This window comes from Cydia splendana, chromosome 13, assembly GCF_910591565.1.
Source record: "Cydia splendana chromosome 13, ilCydSple1.2, whole genome shotgun sequence".
Lineage (NCBI taxonomy): Eukaryota > Metazoa > Arthropoda > Insecta > Lepidoptera > Tortricidae > Cydia > Cydia splendana.
Genome location: NC_085972.1, coordinates 5,416,952 through 5,424,331, shown reverse-complemented (window position 1 = coordinate 5,424,331; position 7,380 = coordinate 5,416,952). Strand labels below are relative to the sequence as shown.

Here is a 7,380-nt window from a genome sequence, read left to right as displayed (position 1 = left end):
TATAACGTATATTTTTATGACACGGTAAAACCACGTAAATAGGGGTTTTATGGAAAATATCCTTTAACCCGGATATTGTGCACAAATTGGAGTTTACAACCCATAACAGAATCGTGAAAACTATTTTGAACATGATAAGATAATAAAAAGAATACTAATATAAGTATATATATATGCCTAATATACGCGTGAACATGACCCAAAAAGTGCGTAAGCGACGCCGAAGGGCGAAATTTGACGCTTATTTAAACAGATAAGTAACCCCTTTTTTGCAGTAAAATGATACTTTTCGTAATCAATAACATCGTTACTTTGACACAAGAATGTCTAAAAAAAATAACTCATAATTTTTTTACACTGTAGCATATTCCTTGTTTTGCATGAAATTGCTGTTTATAAATATTGAAACATGCACTAAAATTTTGGTAATAACTTAGTATACGCTTATTAAGTATTATATAATTTCAATAAAATGTACACATATTAGTGAAATAGTATATTTTAATAATTGATGAAAATTTACCTTTATTAATTTCTTTAGCGGCTGAGTAGAGGGCTAAAAGTAGTGTTGATTTTGAAACTTGATATAATCATTATAATCTACATGACAAACTGCAACTTTTGGTACCGGTTCCACATTGATAATCAAATTTTTATTTTTTTCCATACAACGACGCTCCACCCTACTGAGTATCGCTTATCTATAACCTACCACGCTATGAAAGTATTCAGTGCGATCAACAACCGCGTTTTTATTCTGTCTCGGACCCTCGAGACCAATTTGTCTCGAAACAGCCCGCGATATCCTATCGACCAGCCCTGAGGAGCATTTTGGCTTCACTTTCTAAAACTCATCTTATGCCAGCCTTTTATTGCAAAATCGCTCCTTTTTTGAGTTATATACCTAAGGTATAGATTCCATCAAATTAATGGGTCGGGAGGAGTCTTGCAAACTACTTAAATTAAAACTTCTGAGTGTTTGGAGTCTTACAAATCACTTTTTAACAATTTGTTGGCAGTCTGGACAAGGGTTGACTTTGTGCAAGATCATTTTGAGCTCTTGTGTAGATACTTTTACTTCTGCTGTTGATTGTACAGTGTACAGTGACTGACATATGCCTCATGCGAGGGCTGCCGACGTTAGACAAAAAAATCTTTAGAAAATTTAAATAAAAAATTGTAGATATAATACAATATATCTCTGCGTAGACTCAAATGTTTTCGGGTTTCCCCGGATGCTTTTAAAAACTTCGGCCGGACGTTCCCTGAAAGGCTAACTATAGCCGGCCAAACAACTTTGTCAGTAGAAAAAGGCACGAAATTAAAATTTTCTATGAAACGATTAACGTTCGCGCCAACATTTCTAAAATATGCCGCTTTTTTCTACTGATGGAAATGGCTTGACAGACTACAAAAGTAGGTATCTACTACCAACTCAACAAAAACGCTATAAAAATTCCGGACTCTTGATTTGCTCTTGATTATTATCCTGCAACGCAATTGTCATAAGAAGTAATACCTACTCTTTCTGATTGAAGTATTCAAGTAAATGACCCGTGTTCATCTCGGGACGAGATAATATTATAATCAGTACAAATCGGGTTGTTCATAAAATGTAATGCTTTCAATCAGCACCGAGTCGGGCGTTACGGCTCGGCCACGACATTACGCGACTGGCGAGGGCGGCAGCGACAACCATAATAGGTGGGAACGAAAGGTCAGATCGCTCCAACTTATGGTTACCGCTGCCGCTGTCGCAAGTCGCTCAATGTCGTGGCCGAGCCGTTAGGTGGCGCGGCGGTCATAATTGTAATTGCGAATAGACAATCGTAGGGTTGTCTCTTTTTTTACCGACTTTAAAAAGGGGTAGGGATCTCAATTTGGTGCATGGAATCTCTGTTGCTTTTTTATTTATGTTACCTTCGCCGATTTCTGGAAGACGGCTGGACCGATATGAACAAATAACTTTGAAAAGTTGTTTATACCTACAGTTGGATTTTATCCCTATAAATATCAACATGTCTTTGATACGTCTAAACCTAGAGTAGAGCTTATATTACCACAAATACCTATAAATACCTATTTATTGTAAGCATGGGATACTGCAGTTGCCATCTATTGCCAGCTGGATGTTTTAAATCATCCTTGGAAAGTAAATTGAATCGTAAAAAGACATTTCGATATCCTTTATTGCGTATAAATCCCCTCGAATGCATTTCGAGAGAAATATATTGGCCTCTTTATTTGGTTTAAGCTTTTTGCACAATATAAATACAAGAAAGTGCAAATGGCCGACTGGAATGGCATTGTACGAATTACCTACCTAATCTGCCAGTAAATTATTGGGTCAAACTTACAATTGCTACAGAATAGCAAAAGTACAGATGAGATAATCTCAGAGTTCAACTGGGGAAGTACCTCCACCTTATAGAAACCCGCAGCCAAATAACACTAGACCCTAGTCATAGTGTTTTGTTCCTGCCGGTGAGTAAGGTTGCCGTGCTAGTACTATTATTTATTCTGTGCCAGTGCTCAACGAGGGTGCGGAGTTTTAGGGTCGGCAACGCGCATGTAACACCTCTGGATTTGCAAGCGTCAATAGGCCACGGTGACCTCTTACCAACAGGCGGGCCGTATATTATGCTTGTTTGCCACCGACGTAGTAAAAAGAAAAAAAATCTCACGTAAGCGGTCTTGTTTTCAAAAGTTTTTTTCGTTTCATTTTCAAAAGAAAGTCTTTTTGGTTAACATCATTAGATAGATATTAGGTGCTTAAGTATATATCCAATGTATATATCGTATACTTTTAAGTTAGAAAAACTCATTTATTGTATAATAAGTGTTATAAAATGAATATAAAACTAAAATTAACTACAACTAAAGCTAAAAAAATTAAAATATACCTATCAAAATTTTGCGCCCTTGGTAAGGTGCCCATCACGCAGGCAGCGTTTCCGCGCTGGATTGCTATGGCCATGCAATCTTTGCGCGAGAAAGCTGCCCGCGCGAGGGTCACCTGTGGCCTGCCTTAGGCGTTTGCTGAGCTCCTTGTGGAGCCCCCGAGCCCCCTTACCCCACGGACCTAGTGTCTCGACGCCGAAGGCTACAAATTCGTAGTGTGCGCCGAGACAACTATATTATTTATTCGCCTTGAAAGGATAAAGATAAAATATTGTTTCTCACGTAAGTCACGACCCTTAAAAAAAGTTGTTCTTTTTCATCCCGCGAAGTTTTTTGTCATTACAACAGCGACGGGAGTGATGGGTCGCGATACAGCGAGATTACACAAAAGTTTACACCCACCCCGAGCTGATTAATTTTAACCGTTTACTGCAATTGCGGGCCCTCGTTTAATATTGTCGAGCATACAAAACGGTAATAAAGATATTAGAGCTAAATGTTTTACAGAGATATTCAGGATAAAGCTATATACAGCAATTGGAAAAAACATTTTTCACCTCAGCAGCTCGAACAAGGGTACTTTGCTTCTTAAAAACAGTGAGCAAAATGCGATTTTGCTCACTAAGTCATTTTGTCTCACTCAGTGAGCAAAATCGCATTTTGCTCACTGAGTGAGACAAAATGTCATTCAAGTGATCTTTATAGTCAAATGTCATTTCAACATGCGGGGTCTAATACAAGTTCGATATACTTGGGTTCTATTATCTCTGTCCCTCTAGGTATGTTCTCACTGCTTAGGGTGAAAATTTTTGTGTACTACACGAGATCAAAGTTATTTACATCTCGTGCGCTTTTGAATCCCTTACTACGCTCAAGATTCTAAATTAGATTCACTCGCTACGCTCGTGAATCTATTATAGAATCTTTCGCTTGCACGGGACTCAAAATAAGCACTCGAAGAAATATCAAACTTTGATCTCTTGTTGTACAAATAACTATTGCGATTTGTCTGACTTATATATGTATGTAAAAAAATATATGGAGTAGAACTATGAAAATAGGTATAGAGAATATACTTGATCGATTGAATGTTTACCTATTCATTTCACCCTACAATACAATATCCTGACCTATTTTAATGTAAACTAATCTTAATACGACCAAAATACAAAGTAATTGGGTTAAGCCTAAATAATATGTTTATTTTCCGAGACCTAATTTATTCATGGGCCTAGTCTGTGTTCAAGTCTAGCGTAATCCATTCCCTTTGATGCTTTGTAAATAATGTGGTTTACCGTCAGGTTACTTCGCATACGAAGTAGGTAATAAAGACACGTAGTGACCTGCCTTATACTGCCTACCTAGATTAACCCTTTTATTGGCAGCGTATCATTACAATTTTGAACGGTATTTCTTTTTTCATAGAGCATATTTTTGCTATTACAGGCGGCAAGGCTAGCACTCTCGATTTTTGTTAAATTTATTTAAAGAAAATTGCGCTGTTATTTACGAGTAGTTTTCATCAAACTAGGTATTGTAGGTAACTAAAATAGTGGCGTTATACTGCGAGAAAGTAAATTACGGTGTAGACTGTAGACGTTAGCGTATGTATATGTGAGTTTTGACACTGTCAGTGACTCATGGACCATGGTACAGTCGCCATCAGATATATCGGAGCGGCCAAGGTGCTCACAAATATCGGAACACGCCTCTATTGTCAGGGCGTTAGAGCGCGTGTTCAGATATTGTGAACACCTTGGCCGCTCCTATATATCTGATGGCGACTGTACGAGCTCTGAATTCCTAAAGCGATGGGAACAGCCTAGAGCAGATTGATGACCCCGCAGATGATGTCCATTATGGACCCTTTCCGTATAGAGACGCCATTAGCGACTAATGCCAGGACATCTTGGGACACGTATTGTGACGAGCATGGGTGATATAAATCAATGTCATAGATATTTCACTCGTTCGTGAAAGGTGGATGAATTTGCTGAAATTATAGTTAAAGGATGACTCATGCTAGACCGGGCCGGGGCCGGGGCGGAGCTTCCGGCGCTTCGTTTTCTATGGAAAGCACCACGTGATCACCGATCAGCCGTCATTGAAAATGATGTGTCGGACGCCATGGCCCGGGCACGGCCCGGTCACCTTATAGACGTTATATCATCATCATCATCATCGTCATCATATCAGCCCTTTATCGCCCACTGCTGAGCATAGGCCTCTCTTCTAGTACGCCACTTGTCCCGGTCCTGAGCCAATCTCATCCAGAAGTGACCCGCAATTTTCCGGATGTCGTCCACCCAACGAGCCAACGGACGCCAGGCGCTTCTTTCATTTGAAAGCGGCCACCATTCTGTTAACATTTTTAGTCCACCTGCCATCACTCTGCCTAGCAACATATCCCGCCCAATTCCATTTTAGTTTGGTAATGACGAAACCCACGTCGTTATATAGTGTGAGTGATCCTTATGGCAGTTTCACACACATTGGATACGGATCCGCAGGTCGCTCTAGTGTGCGATCGGGACATCGCTATATACGTGCATGGCGCTGTCTCGCTCTCTCATCGAAGCGGCGTGTGGATTCGCATCAGTGTGATAACCACGTAAATTAATTAATCTATTCTAAGTAAGAATATCGAATTTTCAGTCGCAGGGCAGGTACTTACTAATACAGGCATCTAGGTCATACACCATCAATTCAGGCATCATGAGCGGTAATATACCTAATACAGTTTCTCAAAGTCCTGGTGAAATCTAAGTCAAAGTCTACAACACCACCACGTTAACGAAAATCATAGTTATACACGGTGTGGCCTGTAACATGAGCAAAGAATTAAAACATAGATTGTACTCCTCAAACGGTGACACTTTTGTTCAACAACTTTTAAAAATTATGAAGTATTTAGACTCCCTATTTTTCATACAAAATAAATATTATCTTCAATGGACGCCATCGCCACGCCATATTATTGTGATTGACGTTGCTTGTCACGCCTTAAACATAACAAAATTCGCAATACATTGCGTCTTATAATAAACTTTAAAGTGTAATAAAAATCAAACCACAAGTTATTTTTAAAAGTCGCTGAACAAATGTTGGTCAGTATGAGGAGTACAGCCTACAGTTTAATGTTTTGCTCATGTTACAGGCCACACCCGGTATATTGCTCCGTTGAACCATTTATTAAAATTCATAAAATGCTGTATTGAGCCGACGCTTGAATCTTGTCTCGAGCAGCGAAATGATTACGGAACGAAACAGGCTAAAACAAAATAAGTAATTTCGCTAACACCGCTCATAACTTGGCGGATTTCTCTCAAGAAAAGTAAAAAGTCAAATGTCCAATGTGAAATCTTATTTATCTCGAGGGGCTGTATAAGAAGATTTGCTGCGAGTTGATGACTTCATTTTAAATGTCTGTTTTGCAGATAAAATGTAAAGAAGCCTTAAATTACCTACTTTATACGTTTTACAAATCTCAGCGAGATTATAGCTAAGATTACGCGGCAGGAAGTCAAGGGGAGATTTAACTTCAAATATAAAAGTTTTATTAAAAACGTCTTCTTGATAAAACGACTTTAATTTACGTAACCACTTAGGTAGAGTTAGACCAAGGAAAGTCTGCAGCGATTTTGATAGCCCACGCAGTGCCAGTGTTATTTTAAACGTCAAACTTCTATGAAATTATGACGTATAAAATAACACTTGCACTGCGTCTCCTATCAAAATCCTTGCAGACTTTTCTTGGTCAAACTCTACCTAAATGTCCAGTACGGATATGATGGTCGTTCTTGTCTACGTGACAGCGTGATAAAACGGTACCCGTCACTTTCAATCGCGCTCTGTTAAAAAATGACGGATATTTTGTCACGTGGATAAGCCCTCCATAATAGGCCTGCAGATGTTGGACATCTTCAAACTTAATTCCAAACAATAAAGGTGACAATTGGGATGTTAACTACTGGAAATAGGGTGTTAAACACTAGAACCTTTAATGCACCTTAGGTTATACAGTTAGCACCAAAAGTAGTATAGGTTTATGATCAAAATACCTTGCCACAAGCACTACTGTGATAGGTACGCTCAAATTATCATAATAATTATAGTGTCACAAAAAATAAGCATTTTATTGTAGCATGGGCAGAGGGCCTACCGCGAACACCGAAGTTCGCAAATTGCGGGCATCTCTGTCACTCTAATCACGTCTTAATTGGAGTAAAAGAGAAAGATGCCCGCAATTTGCGAACTTTGGTGTTCGCGGTAGACCCTCTGGTTTCCGCAACTTGACGACTGGCGCCTTTGCGTGTCCCTATGTAGGTAAATCGTTAAATCTTTGTGTGTTAAGTTAGCCAACAGATCAAAGCAAGTACTTACAAAGTCAAAATGAGAAACAACATCTCACATCAGCCCCGAAACACTAAGAAACTTTTATTTTCCCTAACGACCTACGAACTTTTCAAGTAGACGAAT

General features: G+C 39.1%; 1 long non-coding RNA gene across 1 annotated transcript in view; it reads right to left on the bottom strand.

Annotated features, from left to right (window-relative positions):
* The window catches only part of LOC134796428 (uncharacterized), a 439,520-nt gene that overhangs the window by 32,650 nt on the left and 399,490 nt on the right, over positions 1-7,380 (bottom strand). The gene's annotated exons all lie outside the window — the stretch shown is intronic.